This window comes from Chrysemys picta, chromosome 2, assembly GCF_011386835.1.
Source record: "Chrysemys picta bellii isolate R12L10 chromosome 2, ASM1138683v2, whole genome shotgun sequence".
NCBI lineage: Eukaryota > Metazoa > Chordata > Testudines > Emydidae > Chrysemys > Chrysemys picta.
Window position 1 is genome coordinate 14,901,794 of NC_088792.1, and position 23,213 is coordinate 14,925,006.

Here is a 23,213-nt window from a genome sequence, read left to right on the forward strand (position 1 = left end):
TTATCAGTTATTGGTGATTCATGTTTTAGAAAAGAAAAAAATACCCCTTGCACTGCCTCTCAAATTCCATTCTCTCAGCTCTGTGTTGTTTTCGTGTGGAGAAAATCTGGCCCTAGCAGTCATTTCCATAATTGTGAGTTTCATGTTAAGTAACAAAAATTATCTCTCAACTGCACATGTGGAACAAATGTGGCTTATTTGGAAAGACCCATTTTTATGTTTACAGTTGTTGCATCACATGCAGTCAATTTTAATTAGGCACCATGGCATCAAAATCTGCTATGGAGGAAATTCACAGGCGCACACCCTAGCTCCCTGCTCATCTGAACAGTGGGTTGTCCTGGAAAGCCCAGGTTTCCCCTTGCATCTCAAATGTGCTGGACCTCAAGTGCATGTTCCTCAGGTTTGAGTGCATGTAGAGGACGCCAGGATAAGCGATGGGAGAGGCTCAGGGTCCATTTGAATGTTCCAAAATGGATATTTTGGATTCTTTATCCAAACTTCTCTCTTTTGGGGATCACACAGGAAATCTTGTAAGATCTGCCTTTCCATAACCTTGGTAAGAATAACTTTGGTCCTTGCTAGCCAGGGCCAGGAAGCAAAACAGCATGTCATTTATCATTGTAGAAAAGTCAGCCGAGCTTTTTTGAACTCCATACATTCAGGTTCAGTTGGTGTTTTGGTTGAAGAGGGGCAGCATGGAATAGGGCACTGGACGGGAAACTTAGGCCAGGAACTCCTGGTTTCAAATCCACCTCTTGCTGAGCCTTGGGCAAACTTCTTAATCTCAGAGGGCCTGATCTAAAGCAGACTGGAATCAATGGGGATCTTTCTACTAACTTCAGTGGGCTTTGGATTAGGCCCTGGGCACCTCAGCTTAACTATCAGTGCAATGAGGCTCAGGCTTACCTGCCTCAAGGCAGTGACGTGAGGATGAATTTGTTAGTTTTCAGATTGTGCTTTGAAAACGCAAAGCACGATGGCCACAATGTTCAGAACGGGTCAATAATTTGGGGCGCCTCCATTTTTGGATCTGATTTTCAGCGCTGCGCCTGGAACTCCCATCTGCTATGGAAGGCAGCGGATTTGCGGATTGAAAGTGCCTGTGAAGATCAGGTAAAGCTGAGCCCTGGTTCAGGGCGGGTGAATCGTTTGACCCAATAGAGGCTGAAAGGTTTTGTGGTGCAGATATAACTGCAAATCAAAAATTGGGGGGGGGGGGGGCGCAAAGGGAGGGGCTAGTCACAAATTCTCTGTTACTCTCTTCCCCCACCCCACCCCACCCCTGCCACCTATCTACGGGAATTGTGTCAGACCCCAGAGGCTCACTGCTATCCATCCAGTCTGTGTTGTCTAGTGGGAAATGAATCTAGGCACGCACGCAGCAGCAGGTTCAACAGTGTTGCATTGGCAGAGCTCCCACTGGCTGCTTTATACTCAGCAACAGACTGATCGTACCAGCAGTGGGTGGGTTCTTGGGTTTCAGCCACACAGGGGCCTTACAGGGACATGCCATTACCTCCTCCTAACTGAGGAGAAGCAGATTTCCACACAGCTCTCTGTACGCCAGCCAAGTACTGCACCTGGATCAACAGGGCCCGGCACTCACCTTCTCCAGAGTTCATGTCCTGACATATGCACAGGACCTGGTGCACATGCTTCATCTATGAGCTACCTCCACTGAAAGGGTGGTTTAGGTTGGGGTTGGGGGGATTTGTTTGATCAGGCTATCAGCTCACTCTGATGTTCCGTTTTAGTACCAAGAAAGTACTGCAACCTAAAGTGAGGAAGTCAATATCACCAGAAGAAAACTGCTGCTTTTTAAATATGACCCTCTCCCAGGGCTGGATTTCCAGTTAGGCACATGCCTGGGGTGCCGGCATTCTAGGGGCACCTAAAAGTGGGCTAAAAGCTAAAGAGTCAATACATACCGCTCCCATGCGGGCGGCTGGGCTCCTGGCGTGTGGGGCTGGAGAGGGGTGAGCATCCCAGTGAGCCCACCTGGGGGCACTGTGAGCCGCGGCCGGGCGGGGCGGCTGCTGAAGGTGCTTGGAGTGTCCCAGCCCCTTCCCAATCTCAGCCGCCCCCTGTTTTTACCCCGTGCCAGAGAGGGGGAGAGAGAGGGAAAGGCGCGGCCAGTGCCCCATTCACTTGCACGAGCAGAGGCGGGCTGCAGGAGGGACAGAAGACACTTGGGGACCGCTCGTTGTAGGGAGAGGTATAGTCCCCCACCCCGGTGCCTCACCTGGGGTGGGATGGCTGCACCCTAGCTTGGGCTGGGAGCGCCGTGCATGGCAGAGGGTCTTGTGCCTTCGGGGGAGGCTGTGTTTATATTTCTTTTCGTTTCATTTTTTACAGAATACATGAAGGTCAGCTGTAGGCGGGGGGGGGGGGGAGGGGAGGTGCTGAAGATGCCGTGCCTGGGGGTGCATAAGGTGTAAATCCGGCCCTGCCCCCTCCATGCCTGTCACACTGAGCAAGCGCCCACCCACAAAGTGATCAACCCCAGGCCCTTTCTATAGGTGTCAGGGGTTGGCGCTGGGGTCAGTACCCTGTTCTCTCACCTGTGCCTGATGATATCGGCTTTTACAAACAGGTGTAGCTGGGCGACGGTGTTCGTTCCCAGAGAGATGGCTACATGTCAGTGGAAAGTAATGCTACAGCTAAGTGATCCCAGTCCTTTCTGAACTGGTCCCCATGGCAAATTACTCCCTCCTCATTTAAAGCTCTTCAGAAGACCCTCTTCTTCTATGACCTTTACAGGAAACTAGTTAAGTCACCTCCCTAATTCACGTATTTATCATAGGAGTGAACTGCTCACCTATACAGGAGGGAGTAAGAACTCTGGAACTGAAGCTGGGGATTGGACTGGCAGATGGAAAGAGGGCTGAATGTTGGAAGGTGTATGAAAGGAAATGAATGTAGGGTGTTTAAAAAAAAAAGAACAATCATGTAACTAACAAGTGATGCATCTATCACTACCTGGATTATCCTGCTTGTGTATATCCCTTCCCCACCCTTCATCTGTCTTTGTCTTCTCAGTTTGTATATTCTTGGGGACAGAGACTGTGTCTTCCTCTAACTCAGGGGTTCTCAAACTGGGGGTCGGGACCTCTCAGGGGGTCACAAGGTTATTACAAGGGGGGGGTCGTGAGCTGTCAGCCCCCACCCTAGACCCCGCTTTGCATCCAGCATTTACAATGGTGTTAAATATATTAAAAAGTGTTTTTAATTTATAATGGGGGTCGCACTCAGAGGCTTGCTATGTGAAAGGGGTCACGAGTACAAAAGTTTGAGGCTCACTGCTCTAACAGCTACCGAATTCATACATTCATTAGAGCTAGTTGCTTCTTCTTCATTGAACTGGTTTTCTGACAAGCAATGATTTTTCAACCCAAACATTTTGGTTAAAATTTTCTGTTTTTTTCAGAAAAACTCCAAACCAAAAAACGTTTCAGATTTCAGTTTTTCATTGAAAAACCAAGGTGTTTGGCCAAAAATTTAGAAAAAGAAAACATTCAAAACTTCTTGCAAAAAACAATTGGTGGGTTTTGACCATGTCTAAAATTAGCATGTTGTGTGAATGAATATAATGCATGTATTCTGTAATCAGTATCTGTCGACACACACACACGCGCACACACACACATATGTAATTTGTAGTGTATCCTGGGCTCCTTCAGAATACACACAAGTAATTGTTTTTCACTATTAGGAAACAGCTCTTCTTTGCCAGCACTGCAAACCGTTCCACCTTAAAGTGCTAAGACAAAAGGGATAGCTGAACAAGGGCTCAGGAGAAGCAAGTCTGAAGGCACTTTTGCCTGCCAACAAAGATAAAGTGCACTGCAGCAGGTGCATAGGAAATCTATTAAGATCCCTCTTGGGAGTAAGAGTAAGTACAAATCTATGCGAGGGAGAGATGCTGTGTGCTTTGTGCCCAGCAAAGTGGGCAAGAGGCCAAAGGAGCGTACCTCTTGGCAGCGGTGAACTGTCTGTAATACCCTATCAATAAGCATAAGGCAAGACAGCCGAGAGACTTGCTTAGCCTGGGTCTGACTCTGGGGAATTTGAGCAGCAGACTCTCAGCTGGTGTAAATCTCTGTCATTCCATTAACTTCAGCGGAGTTATCCCAGTTTACACCAGCTGAGGATCTGTCCCTGAGTGTATAGGGATCATAATGGAAATTAAGTGCATAATAAAATAGGCATTCTGTTTCTTTGCCCAGGGTTATGAAAAGGGCTGGCTTGACCTTCTAGACTAAACACTAGAGTGACTGTGGGCTGAAATGCAGATATTTTCCACTTTGCCTAGGGCAGCAAAAACCTGGGAGCCGTTTCATGAATATAAGTAAATGGATTGGGGTCCAGATATTATGCTTCAGTGCCTGCGAATTCCCTTTGGTAGGGCACAGTGCTAAACCAGGTACGTGTATCGTAAAGGTCCTAGGATTGCCACTTAGAAGGAATTAGCAGTCTTGTGCTTTCCGGCTGCTTAGGAAGGATGCACGTCTCGGGGAAAAGAAGGGTTGATGTGTCTTTTCTACCTGAACTAACGTGGGATTATTTTTTGTATCCTTTCAGTTATAGGACGTGGGGATCGATGGTGAAATGGTGATGGTCCCATGGGAGTCAGGAGTTCTCTCCCAGCAGGGTCAGTTTGTCTCTCTTTTGAGGTACCCTCACCAACCTAGCTTCCGGTTAGGTGTAGGTATCGATAGAGGGAGGTAGGAGTACATAGAGTAAGGTTCTATGGCTGGGTGGATGTATGGGAAACCTACTCTCTGAGTAAATCAGCTACTGCGGCATCCTTTTATAGCCTACACTCATAAAAATATTAATCCCAGTCCTCCTGTATCTGTTGTCTGCAGGGGCACCCATCACTTGAATATCTCAGGACCCAACCCAGGAGTCTTCATGTGCTCAACTGCTTATCAGCTAATAGAGAGGCTGTAACTGCTTGGTGTTTTATCACAACCCTTTCTTGTTCTGCTTTTCTGTTATAGCCAAAGTAGAGTGAGGATGCAAGCCAGCTGAGATTGGACTGCAGGCTGTTGGCAAACCCGCTGCTGGGTTCAGGACAAGCAACCTTTGGACTGAGCTCTGCAGACAGGAGCCAGAGGCCTTATCTATGTCTGTGTTTAAGGATAATTATTCTATTAGTTGTTTTTACTACTACTTGTTTACAGGCAATTATGTAGATGAGGTCCCTGACCTGAAGAGTTTACACAAGTGTGGAGGACCCCAGGGCCACAGGGCTCTTCGGTGCTGGGCAGTTCCAACCTGCCACCCAGTGACTGGCAAGCAGCTGCTGGCACTGAAGCTGAACTCTGATACAGATTCAAGTCCTGGGCAGGGGCACCGGAAACGGGGGGAGAGGGAGGAAGGACAGGGAACATGGCCCCATCATTTTTAAAAGTGGGAGGGCTATGCTGTACTGTTTTACTGGCCATAAGGGTGAGCGATGGGGGGAAAGGGGGAGAGGAGTGAGCAGGGGGCAGGGCCTTGGGGGGAAGAGGCAGTCTGGGAGTGGGGCCTTGCGAGAAGAGGCGGTATGGGGGTGGGGCAAAGGGTGGGGGCTCAGGGAAAAGGGGGGGCATGGGGGTGGGGCCTCAGGGAAAGGGGTTCAGGGCCACAGTTCAGGCACCGATGGCCCCCCCACTTTTAGGGACCTTCCGCCGCTCCTAGCCCTGGGATCCGATGGGTGGAACGCTGGGGGTCCTGATTGGTCCCCAGCTCTTAATTAAACCAAGCACAGGAACAGGAAGTTGCTATGCAGCTGGGTTCCCTCCTGCTTAGGACTTATTTCCCTTGCACTCTCTGCACCTGAGTTCAGGAGCAATTGCCTTAAGAGACCAAGCCTATCTTGACAAGTTTCAGAGTAACAGCCGTGTTAGTCTGTATCCGCAAAAAGAAGAACAGGAGGACTTGTGGCACCTTAGAGACTAACAAATTTATTAGAGCATAAGCTTTCGTGGACTACAGCCCACTTCTTCGGATGCATATAGAATGGAACATATAATGAGGAGATATATATACACACATACAGAGAGCATAAACAGGTGGGAGTTGTCTTACCAACTCTGAGAGGCCAATTAATTAAGAGAAAAAAAAAAAAAAAAAAAAAAAAAAAAACTTTTGAAGTGATAATCAAGCTAGCCGAGTACAGACAGTGTGATAAGAAGTGTGAGAGTACTTACAAGGGGAGATAGCCTATCTTGTACGCCAATGTGCACAGTAGTAAGAGCAAATAGAGAAATATATAGAAAGAGGAAAGTTTCTCATGAGGGGTCAGCCGCTGTTAAATTAAGGCTGGAATATTTCAAAGGACCCTAAGAGAGAGAGGTTCCCAAATCTTATTCATATTCAATGGAATTTGGGTACCTAACTCCCTTAAGCTCCTTTGAAGAACCCAGCTTAAGGACATAGCTGCAGGTCCTTTGACATCCATGAGAGTTTTGCTCTGCTTTCAGTGGGACTGGGTTTGGTTTTTGCACTGACGGGAGAATGGCTCCATTCTTTACCTACATGAAAAAGAGTATCAGAGGGGTAGCCGTGTTAGTCTGAATCTGTAAAAAGCAACAGAGGGTCCTGTGGCACCTTTAAGACTAACAGAAGTATTGGGAGCATAAGCTTTCGTGGGTAAGAACCTCACTTCTGTCTTGCATCTGAAGAAGTGAGGTTCTTACCCACGAAAGCTTATGCTCCCAATACTTCTGTTAGTCTTAAAGGTGCCACAGGACCCTCTGTTGCTTTATGAAAAAGAGAAGATTCTAGGTGCCATTTTATTCATCTCTTTTGTTCTTATGATCTCCCAGCTTTTTAAAAAATGCTTAAGAAAAAGGTTGCCAAACACTGATTATGCCAAATGCAACAATATCTTGAAGTATTCCCTCTGCAATTTGGGGGGTAAATGAAAATGAGGTCCTAGATTTGGATCCATAAAACTCTGAACTTCCCAAATCAGGCACATTCACAGAAGCAAAATCTCCATCTTGCAAAGAGAGAGCAAGTTTTGAAAAGCATTTTAATCAGAGAGTGGCCCCTGGATCAGAATACCCCAAACCATGGGCAAGTTCAGCCCCCAATTTGAATTGTGCAGCTCAAGCCCGCCTCTGAGTTTAAAGCCATGACAGCTCTGTCGTCTCTCTCTATAGGCTCTTCACTAGAGCTGTAACACTCTTAGCAGGAGGCTGAGTGGTGAGAGATTCCCTCCCGTCTTTTATTTCCTTTGCTTTTTTCAAAGCAACCCGCGTCCACCCTGAGTCTTACAACCAAATTCCCACTCTGTCCAATACCGTCAGCCAGGAATCAGGGCCTGCAGGAGACCCAGTCTCCGATCATTCTAGCAAGCACAGCTGACCTGTAGTAAGATGGGCTACATCGCCTGATTGGTTGGAAGAGTCAGCAGACTGAATATTAAGCTCTGCTGTAGCGGCAGTTTGGTGGTTGTTCAAAGCGTTTGGCCACAGCTGCGATAGCTTCTGTATCTGTTTGTTCTAGTCCCACGCCTGCCTCAGACCCAGCCCTGCTCCTGTCTTGGCCTCAGCCTCATCCCTGCCTTACCTCACTCCAGGTAACCTAGTCCTGACTCTTGGCTCAGATTCCTGGCTTCTGACTTCAGCTCTGACTCTTGGCCCTGGTATTTGGCCCCTAACTTCAGTTCTGACCCTGGGCTGCCACTGCTGGCTACCCACTGGGCCTGACTCAGGCTCCAACCACTGGGCACAACCACCTGTGTCCTAGTCAGTTCCAAGTATGAATGAGAGGTAAACGCAGCAGCCCCAAAGCTGACGGGAGACCACTGTATCAAAATTCCGTTAGCAAACAAACTGAGATGAAACCCCAAATTTGCATCGAAAACAATTTTGATGGAAAGTTTTTGAACAACCCTGGCACTGGAGTATCTATAATTCCCAGTGGGCTTCAATAGTAGTGGCAGGTGCTCAGCACCGCACAGATTTGGGCCCTCGTGAACTGGAATTCCTCCTAAGCGCCCCTTTAAGAGCAGCTCCTTCTCTTTCCCACTGCTTGCGATTGCAGAGGTCTGTGACAGCAGGGCCGTCTCTCTGTCTAGTAGACCTATCCGCCCCTGTATTTGCTGCATCCAGGAGCTTTCCATCGTGCCTTTCGACCTCAGCCTGCCAAGCAAAGCAGCACAGAGCCGGTGAGAGGTTTTCTTTATTGAGCCTCAAGGGCCTGTTCGCAAGAGTTTGTGTGTCTGGGGAGCAGCCAGCGTTGAGCTCGTTCTAGGGACAGATGCCACAGACTCCATGCTCCGTCACATTCCTCACGTCCTCAGAGGAGCCAGGTGCCAAGCGGTGGGAGTGGCCCTGCCAGCAGAAACATCTGGGGACTGGGAAAACACCACAGGGCCTTGATTTTGTTTTGGGATTGATCTTGCATCTGTCACCTGTTTTGGCTGCCAAGTCGTTGCCTGGCTGCTGGGTGGTATTTTCTTTCCTCGTCTCCCATTCAGAGGAATTTAAGACATGGTTTTTAGCCTGTCCTGCCTGCCAGCTGGTGGTCAGATGCCATAGCAGGCTTAGCCAATTAGTGAATCCCCCCTCCCTCCACTTCACACACACACACACACACTGCCTGGTATTCTTCCCAACTCAAACAGAGACTGGCTTGGTGCACAGGCAGCAGTACTGCCAGGTTACCCAGAAGGAAGCCTCCCCTTGACCAAGCTGTTGGGAGCTGAGCTAGGCTTGTCTCTTGATAGCTTCCATTGTTGGACAGCTCTTGTGCACGGAGAGAACTTGGGCAGGAACCGTCATGCTTCCTCTGTGCTGGTTCCTGTCTATGAGGGGAAGTACACAGTAGCTGGATGGGCCACGCTTACGCTTACTGCGGGCATCATGTCTGCTGTGTAGCATGACCCCTGCACCTTTCAGGTTACCCAGACCACCTCAAGGCTCTGCCAACTGAGGCCTTCATAGGATCCAGTGACACTGAGGGTCTCCCTTTGTCCCAGCACTCCACCCCACCTCTCCCCAGTTGCATCTCCTACCTGCTGGGGCTTAACCCAGCCTGGTTCCCCAGCAAAGGATAAAGTAAATTGAACAGGAGGGAGAGTTCTCACTGCCCCAGCCTAGGAGGAGGGGGTGTTGTAGAAGAAATGCTTACTGAAGCCAGGCAGGGGGATTTTCCCTCTGCTTTTAGCCCAAGAGGGGAGCGGAGTTCCTCACCTGCTCCCCCTGACTTTAAAGCCTGTTCCCCCGGGGCAATCCATGCAGCCACCTGCCCAGGATAATTTGTGCCTCAGTTCCCCTCCTCCGGGGACAGGGGGGTGGGGGGAGTACCCCCCGGCAAATTAGAAACTCGGCACCTATGTCCCGGGCCACGCACCCCCCCTAGGGACAGCTCTGCATGCATGCTACCCCAGCCTACCTAGGGCCAGGGGTGCTGGAACAATTTGTATCGTGGGGGTGCTGAGAGCCATTAAACCAAACTGTAAACCCTGTCTATAAGGGAATCCACTTCAAGCCAGGGGGTGCTGCAGCACCCCCAGCACCTCTACTTCCAGCACCTGTGTCTAGGGCCTTGCAGGTCGGTCTTTGCATTAAGCCCCACCGAGCCTAGAGCTGGCTCTGGCCCTATTGCATAGTACTCATGTCATCCCATCTCCCAAAGCATCTCCATTCCCTGCTTGTGTCTGTCCAAGTCTTTCTCACTCCTGATGGCTTTATTTTACCTAGCAACACTCACAATCCCTCTGCTTTCCAGCATCCTCCCCTCAGCCCCTGTCTGTATCTCTCACAGAAAGACAGCTGCCTCTTGAGCACTACGGTTTCCTTGTGGCTCAGTAGAAAGTCACTCGGCTTTCTTACTGGCCTATTTTTTGATTTGGGAGCAGAGACGTCTCTATGTGAATAGCACTCCCCCCTACTGCATTTGTACCAGGAGACAGGGCTTTTCCAGTGCACTCATGTCACGTCAGACAGTAAGAGCTCCTTGTTCAGGCTATTCTTTTCATTACACACCAGTGGTGTTACAGACTTACACGAGGGGGAACAAGCGCAGGCCTGTTTTCTGAGCCGCAGATGTTGAAGCGACTAACGAAACGACTCAGCTTCCTAGGGAGGACAGTAGAGGGCACCTTCACCTTAGTTTTAAAATTGATTCTGCATGTGATGCCTCTCATCCATGCCACAGTAACCCTGAGATAAGAAGTAAATCACAATAATGGGCAAACCTCAGATTTTTGCTCTTTGGGGGACAGGACAGCATTCTCCTATGTGTTTCTCTAGTGCCTAGCCCAATGGGGGCTTGATCCTTACTTATTGGGAGCTCCCACAATATGATTATTAAATTGCAATAATTAGTACTCAAAATACGACTGCTTCTCTAGACTGCTTGTGTCTACAGAATTAGGTTCTCTGATCACATTTCCAGCATTTCAGCTTCCAATTGAGCGGGAGAGACCTTGAGGTCAAGGTTCTCTGTGAGAGAAGGCTGAGATATTCAGAGCCTAGTTTGCTTCAGTCTTCACTAAAAAGGTTAATTGTGACCAGATACTCAACACAATTCATATTAGGAACAAGAGGGAAGGAATACAAACCAGAATATGGAAAGAACAGGTTGAAGACTTTTTAGATAAGTTAGTTGTATTTAAGTAAGCAGGATCCGACGAAGTTCACCCTGGGGTATTTAAGGAACTAGATGAAGCACTCTCAGAGCCATTAGTGATTATCTTTGGGGACTCACGGAGGACAGGTGAGGTCCCAGAGGACTGGAGAAGGGAAAACATAGTACCTATCTTTAAAAAGGAGAACACAGAGGACCCAGGCAATTATAGACCTGTCAGCGTAACTTTGATCTGTGGAGTCAGCACTTGGTTCTATACTATATCACTTTTTTAATCAACAACCTGGAAGAAAACATAAAATCTCCATGAATAAAGTTTGCAGATGACCCCGAAATTGGGGGACCGATGAATAATGAAGAGGACAGCTCATTGATTCAGAGCAATCTAGATCACTTCATAAACTGGGTGCAAGCAATATGCATTTTAATACGGCCAAGGTAAGTGTATACATCTAGGAACAAAGAATGTAGGCCATACTTACAAGATGGGGGACTTTATCCTGGCAAGCAGTGACTCTGAAAAAGATTTGGGGGCTGTGGCGGATAATCACCTGAACAGGACCTCCCAACGTGACTCTGTGGCCAAAAGAGTAATGCAATCCTGGGATGCATAAACAGGGGACTGTCGAATAGGAGTAGAGAAGCTATTTTATCTCTGTATTTGGCACTGGTGTGACCACTGCTGGAATCCTGTGTCCAGTTCTGGTGCCCAGTATTTAAGAAAGATGTTGATGCATTGGAGAGGGTTTAGAGAAGAGCCACGAGAATTAAAGGAGTAGAAAACCTGCCTTATAGTGAGAAATACATTGAGCTCTTTGAGCTTATCTCAACAAAGAGATGATTAAGGGGTGACCTCAGTCTATAAAGTCCTACCTGGGGAACAAATATTTAACAATAGTCTGTTCAATCTAGCCGAGAAAGGTATAACATGATCCAACGGCTGGAAGTTGAAGCTAGACAAGTTCAGACTGGAATGAGATGTAACTTTTTCATAGTGAGGGTAATTAACCATTGAACAATTTACCAAGTACCATGGTGGAGTCTCTGTCATTGACCATTTTTAACATTAAGACTGGTTGTTTTTCTAAAACATCTGCTCTAGTAATTATTTTTCGAGCAGTTCACTGTCCTGTGTTATACAACACAGAGGTCAGAATAGGTGATCACAATGGTCCCTTCTGGCCTTGAAATCTGTGAATCTATGATACCTGAAAAGATACTAGAACAAATGATTAAACAATGAATTTGTAACACCTAGAGAATTATGGGGTGATAAGTAATAGTCAACATGAATTTGTCAAGAACAAATCATGCCAAACCTACCTAACTTGACAGGGTTCCTTGCCTAGTGGATGGACAGTAGATATGATATCTTAATTTTAGTAAGCTGTTTGACACAGTCCCACACATGACATTCTCATAAGCCAACTAGGAAAATGTGACCTAGATGAAATTACTAAAAGGTGGATGCACAACTGGTTGAAAAACTGACCTCAAACAATAGTTATACATTGTTTGCTGTCAAACTGGGAGGGTGCATCTTATGGTGTCCCACAGGGATCTATCCTGAGTCTGATACTATTCAATATATTAATTAATTATTTGGATAACGGAGTGGAGAGTATGGTATAAAATTTGCGGATGACACCAAACTAGGATGGGCTGCAAGTGCAGAATTATAATACAAAATGACCTTGATGAATTGGAGAATTGGCCTGAAACCAACAAGATTAAATTCAATAAACACAAGTGCAAAGTCTACAATTAGGACAAAAATATCAAATGCACAGCTCCAAAATGGGGAATAACAGGCTAGGTGGTAGCACTGCTGAAAGTTGAATGAGTGAACAGCGTGATGCAGTTGCAAAAAAAAGGCTAATATCATTCTGGGTATATAAAGAGGAGTGTCGTATGTAAGACATGGGAGATAATTATTCTGCACTACTTAGCTCTGGTGAGGCCTCAGCTGGAGTACTGTGTCCAGTTTTGGGCATCACCCATTAAGGAAGATGTGGATAAATTGGAGACTGTCCAGAGGAGAGCAACAAAAATGACCAAAGGTTTAGAAAATTTGACTCATGAGGAAAGGTTAAAAAAGCTGGGCATTGTTAGTCTTGAAGAAGAAGACTGAGGGGGGAACCTGAGAACAGTCTTCAAATATATTAAGGTTTGTTTGTTACAAAGAGGACAGGGATCAATTGTTCTTCATGTCCACTGGAGATGAGACAAGCAATAACCAGCTCAATTTGCAGGAAGGGAGATTTAGGTTAGAAAAGCATTTTGTATAAGAAGGGTAGTTACGCTCTGGAATAGGCTTCCAATGGAAGCTGTGGAATGCCCTTCATTGGAGGTTTTTAAGAACAGGTTGGACAAACACCTATCAGGTATGGTCTAGGTCAGGGGTTCTCAAACGTCATTGCACCGTGACCCCCTTCTGTCAACAAAAATTACTTCACGACCTCAGAAGGAGGGACCGAAGCCTGAGTCCATCCAAGCCCCACTGCCCCAGGTGAGGGGGCCAAAGCCCAAGCCCCACAGCTCTGGTCAGGGGGGGCCAAAGCTGAAGCTCAAGGGCTTCAGCCCCAGGCAGAGGGCCTGCAACCTGAGGTTCGGCTTCGGCTTCAGCCCTGGGCAATGGGGCTTGGGCTTCAGCCCTGGGCCTCAGCAAGTCTAAGCCAGCCCTGGCATCCCCATTCAAAGGGGGTCGGGACCCACTTTGGGGTCCTGACCCACAGTTTGAGAACTGCTGGGCTAGGTTTACTTTGTCCTACCTTAGGATGGTGGCTGGACTAGATGACCTCATGAGGTCCCTTCCAGCCCTACATGTCTATGATGCTCTGATATCTTCTTGTTTCCACTCCCAGCAGGAAGCATGGAGACATATCCGAAAGAAGGGTGACGGTGGCGGCAGTGCTGTATCTGAGCATTTGAGAACTTTGAAGTTGAGCTTGAGTTTGGTTCTAAAAATGGGTGAAGGTTGGCAGGGGAGAGGGGAGTGGGGGCTGGTTCCTTATTCTTTCATGCTATCGATGCTGAATGGAAAATGTCGCTAACAGCTGCTAAATATACCCCCTCCCACAGCTACCCTCCATAGAAGGAACCACTGTGATCATCCAGTCTGTCCTCATGCATAACGCAGGCGATAGAATCTCACCTACTTCCTGCCAGCAGAGGGCATTATTTTTCTCTGCTATATTAAATGAGCCTTGTCACAGTTCAGCATGACTGCATCTGTATTTCCCTTCCAGCAAGGACACCCACTCTCAGGCTTCCATCTCCCTAGCCATCACCTCTCTTGGACTGAGACATGCTCCTCTCTCCCTCCTGACCAGGGTATTTCTAGGCTGCCCGGCCCACTGCCTACCCTGTGAATTCTCTAGCAATGCAAACTGCCTCAGCAGGCCCGCTTTGCCCTCTCCTCAGAGGCCACAGTTAAGCTACCTCACAGCTCTTTCTAAGCAAGCACATTTATTCTTGAGGTAAAAGCATTACATAGAAAACATATCAACCCAGATGCTAACACACTTACCAGAGATCACTCCAACAAGGGCTCTGGCCTGCGAACTGTCGTTCCAACCCCCCCGACCCCTCCAAGGCATTTCCTGTGCCTACCAGTTCATAACGCCTTTTGCTCAGAACAAGAAGCCCCCTAGTCTAGTCCTCTTCCAACACTTCCCAGGATGGATGGGGCCCTCTTCGGACAGAAGGTCTGTCCGTTTGCTGGATCAGAAAGGAGGCCCTGAGTCAGCTTAAATTCAGCCTATTTATTCAAAAGTCCTTTCTGTGTCTGTTGGTCTCTAGAGAATCCAGTCTAAACCAGGTATAAGCAAGTCTGTCCAGGTGGTGGTGCCTCTCAGGAAGTGTTACAACCTGAGTGAATTTGCCTAATCACCCCGTAGTGTTCTTAATTCCTGGAGGGCTGTGGTCCCTATGGAATGACAGACAGTCCCTGGCCCACGATGATACCTAAGCTTAATACAGTAAGAGCTCCCAACAATATTGCAGGAATTTGCCATGTCCGTCACAAGCTCTATCCAGCCCAATAACTTGTTATTGAACTAGAATATGTCCTTTAAAAAGGCATCTATTCTATTCTATATAGGATTTCATACTTGGCTTATCACTGTAGAGTTTGAGCGCCTTCCAGTAATGCATTAAGCAACGTGACTAACATGAATCATATGTTGCTCATTCTCTTATCCTTTCCCCAGAAGAAGAAGCATATACAGTGGAGTGTCTTGTCTTGGAAGGGATTTTTTTTAATTAATATGCCTATTGCTGTGTGTTTATATTAGAGGAGGGAAGTCTCCAATTAGAGCAGAGATGGGCAAACTACGGCCCGCAGGCCACATCCAGCCCACAAGACCATCCTGCCTGGCCCTTGAGCTCCCAGCTGGGGAGGCTAGCCCCTGGTCTCTCCCCTAATGTCCCGCCCCCCCCCCCCCCCCCAGCCTCAGCTCGCCATGCCGCCAGCGCTCTGGGCGGCGGGGCTGCGAGCTCCTGCTGGGCAGCACAGCTGCAAGAGCTGCCGGCCTGTCCCGGTGCTCTAGACTGTGCGGCGGCATGGCTGGCTCTGGTCAGGTGGCACGGCTTCCAGTCCTGGTGCTCTGAGCGGCATGGTAAGGGGGTGGGGTGGGGGGTTGGATAAGGGGTAAGGGATCCTGGGGTGCAGACAGGGGACAAGGAGCAGGGGACGGTTGGATAGGCATGGGAGTCCCTGTGGGCCTGTCAGGGGGCGGGGGTGTGGATAGGGGTCGGGGCAGTCAGGGGACAGGTAGCAGGGGGGGTTGGATAGGGGGTGAGGTCTGGGGGGGCAGTTAGGGGTGGGGGTCCCAGAAGGGGCAGTCAGGGGACAAAGAGCAGAAGGGGTTGGATGGGGCAGGAAGTGGGAGAGGGTGGATAGGGGGCAGGGACCAGGCTGTTTGGGGAGGCACAGCCTTCCCTACCCGGCTCTCCATCCAGTTTCAGAACCCCGATGTGGCCCTCAGGCCAAAACCCCCTGAATTAGAGTATTCAAGTGCTGATGGGTTTATCACATCCCTTTGCAATCTGTTCCAATGGTTAATTACCCTCCCTGTTAGGCATTTGTTTAGTATCCATTAGATTATAAATGGTCTGGATCAGGGACTATGTCTTTACCTGTGTTTGTACAGCACGTAGTAAAATGAGGCTCTAGACTCAGCTGAGCATCTGACGATAGACACTAAACGTTAGGAACCTGATTAGGGACCTAAAATGGGAGTTAGGTACCAGAATTGCCTGCTGTAATACAAATAATTAATAATAATTAAAAACCACCCAGTTACACCCTGGTGGGCAGTGGAAAGATCCAGTGGCAAGGCTGCTAGCCTTAGATTTAGGAGACCCATATTTAATCCCCGGCTCTCCCACAGATTTCCTGTATGACCTTGGGCAAATCATTTAACCTCTCTGTGTTTCAGTCCCCCCTCTGTAAAATGGGGATAACAGCACTGCCCTACCTCACGAGGGTGTGGTGAGGGGAAATACATGAAAGATTGTGAGGCATTCAGAGACTGTGGTGATAGTGGCCATATAAGTACCTAAGATAGCTAGAAAGGCCAAGGAATGATGGAGCTACCACCTCATCCACACAGCAGAGTGGGTGGCCAGGGACACTTGCACTGTTGTTGAACCTGCTCTGTTTAGAGAGAACTCCACTCCCCAGAGCGATCAAACTGCCCTTGTTAAATCCCCTTATCAAATTCCTGCCCCTCACTCAAAGTGCCACTTGTTACTAATGTCAGTGTTTTTTTTTTTTTTTAACAAAAACTCTTGTCTGTGGCTCAGAGTTAATTGGGCGTCTCCCTGCATGCTCCCCAGGACACGTCTAACCCCCCTCCTTTTCACGCTTGTCACCTGCAGTAAATTATTTGATGGGCTGGAGCTGGAAAGTGACTCACGACTCAGGTGATGTGTTCCACTTCTAACTTTAAATGCCATTAACTTCTATTTAAACTTTATGTGGCCATTTCAGTTTTATTGCCCTAGACAAGAAATTAATCTCCATAAACCGCATTTTATGATGAGCTGAGATGGTCAATGAGTTTGATAACACAACCTATTATCGCCATCCATTATGGGGAGCGCATGAACCGCTGGTTGGGGGAGGCTAGCCCCCAGCCCTGCCCCTCCTGCCCAAGGTGCCGCCCCTTCCGTACCCCCCACCGGAGCCCAGAGCGCTCCCCAATGCAGCTGCCGGCCCCCACCCCAGGCTAGCTCCCCCCCCCCACCCTGGAGCATCGGGAGGGTGGGCAGAGCGGCCGCAGCCCCCCCAGTCCCAGAGCGAAGGGAGGGCGGGCGCCACAGCCTGAGCCGGGGCCACTCCACAGGGAGATTGGACTCCAGCCACAGAGCGGGAAGCACGGGGGGCGGGAGGGCTGCTGGGGGCGGAGCGGGGGCAGGGCCACACCTGGCTGTTTGGGGAGGCACAGCCTCCCCCAACCTATGATACGTGCCTCCCATGCCAACCATGAAAGAGGCTCTGTTCAAGGCTGACTGGCACAGAGGCTAGGCCCTGGGTCAGCAGCCCATTCATCTTCAGCACAGCACTTAAGCGCCTGCCTAACTTCAAGCATGTGCTTAATTCCCATTGAGGGCAATGCAGGGGCCCTACCGACAACAGCTTCATTCACTACACAACCTGGAGTCATTTCTCTGAGCACAGTTCATCCTGTGCACTGACTGAGGCAGGAGTGGCTGGATCATGCCATTCAGTGGTTTTCTTCCTTTTTTTTTATTTGTGGACCCCTAAAAAATTTTGAATGGAGGAGTGGAAATCTTAGACATCGTCTGCTGGACCCCAGGAGTCCGCGGACCACAGCTTGAAAAACGGATGTAATTAAAGACTGTCTCACAATGGAAGCACACAAGGGGGCTAAATTAAGGTGACTCAGGAAATCTTTAATTCTGGCATTTCCTAATTTTGAATGTGTGACCTAAATAATATTATTTTTATGTAGTGTGCTTGTGTATATGTATATATGTAATAAGTATGGATTGCCTTTCTAATTTGACTTTTAATTGCCATGTGAGATATTCCAGATCAGATGCCGTAAACTCAGGAGGGACTTTGCTTAATAAGAACTGGTTTCTAATGATTCTACACCTATCCTTCTCCTCCCCACCCCTTTTAGAGCCCCACGTGTCTTCTCACAGCGGGATGGATACAATAGCTGCACAGCCCTTGACACTCAGGACATGTGGGACACTGGCATCTCAGCTGAGTTTGGGTGAGTACACTGCAGGCGTCTTCCTCTTCTTCTTAACCCAGATTCTAAGACAACGTTGTCAGTCGTCACCTTCAGGCTGTGTGACTAGTGTGGGGGGATTAGTCATGGAGTATGGAGCCTTTCACCTGTAGGTCACAGGTTCACGGGCACTGAAGCGTTGTTACCATCTGGCGGCTGGTAGTCTTTGTCCACTCCAGTTGGTCACATGACTGGAATTGCCATTCCAGTGGGTACCCACGATCACAGAAACCCCCTTGGGAGCTGCCACCCGGTGTGCAAAGACTACCCCTGCTCCTGTTTTCCCTGCCAGCTCAGGACTCCAGCACCCTGTCTTGCTGAGCCAGACACTCCCGTTTGGCTCCAGACACAGATCCAGGGTCTGAATCACTTGTCCCAAAGCTGCAAGTTTACCTGAAAACAGCTCACAGTAGAGTGCTTGTCTTTAGCACTCAGATGCCCAACTCCCAATGGGGTCTAAACCCAGATAAATCCGTTTTACCCTGCATAAAGCTTATGCAGGGCAAACTCATAAATTGTTCGCCCTCTATAACACTGATAGAGAGATATGCACAGTTGTTTGCTCCCCCAGGTATTAATACATACTCTGAGTGAATTACTAAATAGAAAGTGATTTTATTAAATACAGACAGTAGGATTTAAGTATCAGAGGGGTAGCCGTGTTAGTCTGAATCTGTAAAAAGCAACAGAGGGTCCTGTGGCACCAGTTTCTGTTAGTCTCAAAGGTGCCACAGGACCCTCTGTTGCTTTTTAGTAGGATTTAAGTGGTTCAAAGTAGTAACAGACAGAACAAAGTAAGTCACCAAGCAAAATAACATAAAATGCGCAAATCTATGCCTAATCAAACTGAATACAGATAATCTCACCCTCAGAGATTTTTCAGTAAGTTTTTTCTCAGACTGGACACCTTCCAGGCCTGGGCACAATTCTTTCCCCTGGTACAGCTCTTGTTGCAGCTCAGGTGGTAGCTAGGGGATTCTTCATGATGGCTCCTCACCCTCTCTGTTCTCTTCCCCCCCTTTATATATCTTTTGCATAAGGCGGGAACTCTTTGTCTCTCTGGGTTTCCACCCCCCCTCACTGGAAAAGCACCAGGTTAAAGATGGATTCCAGTTCAGGTGACATGATCACATGTCACTGCAAGACTTCATTACTCACTTGCCAGCACACACATATACAGGAAGACTCACAGGTAAATACAGCCATCTGCAGACAATGGGAGTCATCAAGATTCCAAACCATCATTAATGGTCCACACTTTACACAATTACAATAGGCCCTCAGAGTTACATTTTATATTTCTAGTTTTAGATACAAGAGTGGTACATTTATACAAATCAGATGATCATACTCAGTAGATTATAAGCTTTGTAATGATACCTTACAAGAGACCTTTTGCATGAAGCATATCCCAGTTACGTTACATTCACTTATTACCGTATTTTCTCTAAAACTATCTCAGTTACATTATATTGACTTATTATCAAGTTTTTATAAAACCATATAGACTGCACAACGTCACAATGGAGCCTTTCACCTGTAGGTCACAGGTTCACGGGCACTGAAGCGTTGTTACCATCTGGCAGCTGGTAGTCTTTGTCCACTCCAGTTGGTCACATGACTGGAATTGCCATTCCAGTGGGTACCCACATTGGCAGCCTGAATAGGCCTGGAGACTAAACAACTCACTCAGCCCTGGAGTCCCTCTAGGTCAGAGTTGAAGAACATTGAGAAGGAATATGGGGAAGGCATGTAGAAGCCCATAACTACCTGTTGTCTACTGCTCTGTGGCTAAATAAGGCACTGTGGCCTTCAGGGCTGCCAGCCATCTGGCACTGCACATCGGCAGCGTATTCAGTGAAGCAGGGTTTTTGTTTTGTTTTTCAAATCATGGTTGCCTCTGTGCCGTGAGAGAGAAAATCACCCTTAATCTCTAAACAAGGAACCCAGGAGGGCAGTAGGTCACTAACCACTGTCAGCTGATGCTCTGTGCTGGGGGACCTTGGGAGGAGGAGTCTAAAAGAATCCTAGCAGGGGTCCTGCACTCTCATCACTGCCCTGGGAGTGCAAGAGAGAGCTTAAACTGGACGTGAGGTGCCCTGTGTATTGTACAAACGAGCAGTTGGGAGCAGAGTGTCTCTGCATGCCTAGTGCTATGAAAATACCATGTGAGCGCCAAGGATTGGATCGTGTTCCCATTGAAGTAAATGGGACCTTTGCCCCTGATTTCAGTGGAAGCAGAACCAGAACTAGCCCCTGACGGTGTTATATTGGAGAACGTTCAAGAGCATTCCATCTTGATGAGAAAAATGACCTCAAATGCTGGCAAGACGAGTGAGGTTTTAGGCGGGGCACGGTGTGTTCCTTGGGAAGGTTTTGTGCTCGGGAGAGGGGCGGATCTGAGTGGCACACACCTGGCCAGACTGTGATCCCATGCCAATGTAAATCTGGAACAACTCCGTGGGACACTCTGATGTACGGTAACTGCGGTTGCCATTGGGCCCCCTGTGTTTGGTATTGCATTCCCAGCCCCACCCCACATATCCAAACCTCTCTTCTTTGTCCCGTGAGCTCCCCCCGGTGTGTGCCGGAGCTATTTCCAGATGCCTGGCCAAGCTCCCAGTGGCAGCATGGTACATTTTAATGTATAGTTTGACAGAAATGCTCACCCAGGCCCCACTTCTTCATCTCAATTACACAAATGATCTGATTTGTGAGGGGCCATAAATCCCAACACTGTAGAGCCCTAAGCGTTAACCCCTCTGCCCAGCTTTAGTGAGCATTTTAACTGATGACACTGGAAAAATATTGACAGTATTATTACCTGGCTCACATATACAGTAAAAGCTGCTTTATTCCGCATGTTGGGGGAATGGGAAGTGCTGGTAAGTGAAAAATGTTGATTAACTAAGAGGGAGGGAGTTTGGGTGCGGGAGGAGGTGCGGGGCACAGGAGGGGGTGCACGGTGGCGGATCCAGGGGCCGCCCACCCTGCGCGGCTTCCCGCAAGTGGCAACCTGTCCCGAGTTCTGGCTCCACAGCTCCCATTGGCCAGGAATCGCCTGGCGCCTGCAGACAGAGGCAGTGCGCAGAGCCGCCTGCCACGCCTCTGCCTAGGAGCAGCCGGGACAGGTTGCCGCTTGCGGGGAGCCACCCGAGGTGAGTGGCCCCCGGATCCGGCACCTCGCGCCCCCTCCCGTGCCCCAAGTCCCCTCCCACACCCAAACTCCCTGCTGGCCCCATGCCAACCGGACGATAAACCGGACTTTCACTGAAGATCAGAAGTGCTCGTTTAGAGAGCTTTCTGGTTGGTGACGTGCCGGATAAAACGGCTTTTGCTGTACTGCTGTTCATCAGTATCTCTCAAAGTGCTTTACAAAGGAGGTCAGTATCATTTATCTCCATTTTACAGATGGGGAAACTGAGGCACACAGCAGTGAAGTGACTTGCCCATGATTACCCAGCAGGCCAGTAGTAGAACCAGGACTATAATCCAGGTCTCCTGAGTCCCAATCCAGTGCTTTAGCCACTATGCCACATTGCCTCCCAAATACAAAGACATTAGAAGTTAATATTGAGTCTGGTTTTCGAATGTGGATGTCTAAAGACAGGCTCTGAAAGCTATATTTGGGCTTCTAAATAATGCCATGGTTAGACACTCACATAGGGACCTAAAATGGGATTAAAATCAGGTGCCTGAATCACTCTTAGGTGACTAGAACAGATATTTTGATTTCTAAAATCCTAGTTAGGTGTCTAGTTCTAGGTAAAATGTGTTTGAAATCAGGCCCCTCGAGCACTAGTTGAAGGGATGCTATCAGACCTAGCTTCAGATAGGAGCTTCTGATCATCTTTTTCACCACCTGGGAAATGGCAGCCATGCCTTTAAAATGTGCCTTTAGTGCGGGTCAGCCCTGCTGAAAGCAGCTATAGTCTAACTTTTAAAGAGGTTTCAGATGAGGCAGCCATAACAGATCCCACCCATGAGTCTGAGACTGCAAGATGCTAAGTGCCCTCAGCCCCCATTGAGCTGAGACCAATCAGCCCTTGCAGAATCGGGGCTTAAATTCCTAATGCACAACACTGTCCTAAGAGGCGAGCATTGCTTTTGCTGGATAATCAGGGCCTAATCCTCAGCCGACGTATATTAGTGTTGACTTCAATGGAGCTAATCTGATTTACACCAGATGAGGATCTGGCCCTCAAAGCTCTGGGCAGACAAGCCCATTGCAGAGGGGCTGATGGTTAATTCCAGAGTAGGACTGCATGTTAAAGGGTTGGTGGGCAGTATTGAGGACGTTCCACTTTGTCAGTGACCCTTTGTGACAGAGTGCTAGGTATGAAAGGCTGAGTCAGCGCTCTGTTCACAAAGCTGTGCCTAATTTGTGGGTGGGGCAGGACAGAAAGGCTAATTAAGCCATTAGCCAAAGCCCACAAATAGGCACAGGAAGGAAGTGGAAAGAGGGAAAGCAGGTGGCATGTCATGGCATGGGATGGGATGGGCTTCCGTGCTTGGTATAGGAGCTGTACATGTTATGAAGGTGGTGGGACTCCGTTTGCAACTAAACTGTACGAAGTGTTGGACCAGCAGAAGGGTCGTTGCGTAGTTTATAGAGCGAGACCGAGACAGAAGCAGGACCAAGGAGGCCCTGTTACACCCTTAAACTCATTGCAGTGCATAGTGGGAATAGTGTATATTGGGAAAGCTATATTGGCAAACATCCAGCGCACAGATATTCCCATTTCCTGTGTGTTCCCCTTGCATTAGTTACAATAGTTAAGAAAAATCAAGAGCTTGCCTTGTGTGCAATATTCCTTTAAGTTCTGCCCTGTCTTCTCCCCCCTTCACTCTTTATGCCCGTGTACTGATATGATTTATGTTGGTGGGGAGGTAAGTAACACGAGATAATGCAAATGTGCTAAGGGCATAGTCCTTGTGATTCTTTAGGCTTTCTGTAAAGCTAACAGCTGCTGGGTTTACAGGGATCAACTCAGTGTACAGGGATCAACAATTGAGTTACAGTGTAATAGACTAGTGAGTATGTGTCATGTGTCCCCTTCGGTGCCTGGTCTACAGAGGATGTGAGTTTGTTCTGATGCCACCGAGGGCCAATTGGCTCTTTTGATCATGCTGGAACAGCTCATGCTTTTAGCTCTGGAAGTTCCTGGTTCAATCCCCAGAATGTTGGCCAAGATCTCAGCCATCACATAAGTGGGGTCTTATCTGGGATCCAAATTGCTGTGAGCCTCAGATGCATAGGAGAGCTACCAGGTCCCCGCTATGCCTGATCCCCAGGGGAGATGAGCCTGGTACAGCTTAAGATAAAGAGCTTTAGCTCAAGCTTCGGAAGCC

At 48.3% G+C, this 23,213-nt stretch overlaps 1 long non-coding RNA gene across 1 annotated transcript in view; it reads right to left on the bottom strand.

Annotated features, from left to right (window-relative positions):
* The window catches only part of LOC135981908 (uncharacterized), a 98,488-nt gene extending 79,329 nt beyond the window's left edge, over positions 1–19,159 (bottom strand). Inside the window, exon 1 of the long non-coding RNA XR_010599087.1 lies at positions 19,020–19,159. This is a non-coding gene — a long non-coding RNA (uncharacterized LOC135981908). The remainder of the gene's footprint in view (positions 1–19,019) is intronic.
* Between the last annotated feature and the right edge of the window lie 4,054 nt (positions 19,160–23,213).